At 36.4% G+C, this 1,501-nt stretch overlaps 1 pseudogene; it reads right to left on the reverse strand.

Annotated features, from left to right (window-relative positions):
• Positions 1-304: 304 nt before the first annotated feature.
• Positions 305-937, reverse strand: LOC122113723 (annotated as a pseudogene).
• Between the last annotated feature and the right edge of the window lie 564 nt (positions 938-1,501).

A 1,501-nucleotide genomic window follows, 5' to 3' on the forward strand; every position in this document is an offset into this window, starting at 1 on the left:
ACAAAGAAAGTGCTTTTTCGAAGATTAATAAATTAACCCTCATTTTTGGATTGAGGAGATGTGTGTGATTATGAGTAAGGACTAGTTGGCTTTACATTAACAAAAAATCTAATTACACTATCTTTACAAAACTAATTTAGATGTTTAACTGAATTGGAAATGTGGTCGTATATTATACAGTATTTCTCTTCACCACAAAAGTTCCACATATTAAGGATTTACACACTCCAGAGGCAGGGGTTATTAAATCTAGAAACACTTCCTTGTTTGTTTGTTTATTTATTTTTCCTGAACAGTAACTCTTCTAAAAAGGATTTCAAAAACCTTGAGTAGCATTATCATACTCTGCAATGAAATTCTTCAGCTCTTCAATACACCGCTTACCTATGTCTTGCAAATTCTGCCTCAGAGCAAACTGTATAGTCTGTTCTAATGAGGGTTCTTTTGCAATCAGCATTTTCACCACCATCCCGAAAGTTTCACAGTCTTGCCTGTAAATCCGTTCAATCTCCTTCATTTTGGATGCTATTGCTTTAGAGCGACTGTCTAGCTGAGCATCTTCAAATAATTCTATCCAATCTGTTGTGTTTGACTCAGGTTCTTCAGGCTTCTCAGTGACTAATGGTACAGCAGGTACCCTCTTTGAGGAAGGAAGTGTTGAAGAGCTCCAAGTTGAAGTGTCTCCCGATGTTTGCAAAGACTGAGCAGATCTCTCTCTTCTTCTGTGCTGAGACTGGTGGAATGAATAAGGTTTGCTCCGTTCTGGAGAGTAGCTTCTGCTGCCAACACTGGAGCCAGATCTGCTGTGTGGAGAGTCCTTTCGACCTCCAGGTGATTCTCTGAAAAATGCAGCATCCCTTTTATGGGGATAATGATCCCATGAATAATGTGAAGTGTAGAAACTGTTGCTTCTAACACCATCTCTCTGGTCCCTCATAGTGGCTAGACAGCAAATAGAAAAGAACCAGATAATCAGAGTTTTAATCTACTGATGTAAACTATGGTTACTGATCCATTTTGAAATGAAATACATTTTATTTCGTGTTTCCTGCTGGCTAGACACATGGCTTTTTTCTCTGAACTTTATGTCCTCATGGGATTAATCAGTTTCAAACATCATCAAATGACTTAACATTTCTGTACTCCTAGCATTATCACACTCTACATACCAACCATCTGTTTCACTGCTTTCTACTATCTTTTCAAAGATTAACTTTATTGTGAAGTGAAAAAGTATAGTTAATCAGGAAACATTAATTAAACTCAGTAATACTGTAAAATTTTCTATGCTATTTCCCATAGATAAAGCCTTTCTCCATTCCAGTTGCTTGCTTATGAACAGCATTCCCTAACTACTCTGGAGAAGATAAATGAATGGGAGATTCATTTATGTTAATTACCTAGATGAAATTAACTTAATGTTGTTTATTGGAAATTGTGTTTGTATATTCTCTTTTCTCTATCCTTGAACAATGTTTTGGGTTTGTTACAGAATACCTGG

Source organism: Dipodomys spectabilis, unplaced genomic scaffold (genome assembly GCF_019054845.1).
Source record: "Dipodomys spectabilis isolate Male_0828 unplaced genomic scaffold, ASM1905484v1 ptg000098l, whole genome shotgun sequence".
Lineage (NCBI taxonomy): Eukaryota > Metazoa > Chordata > Mammalia > Rodentia > Heteromyidae > Dipodomys > Dipodomys spectabilis.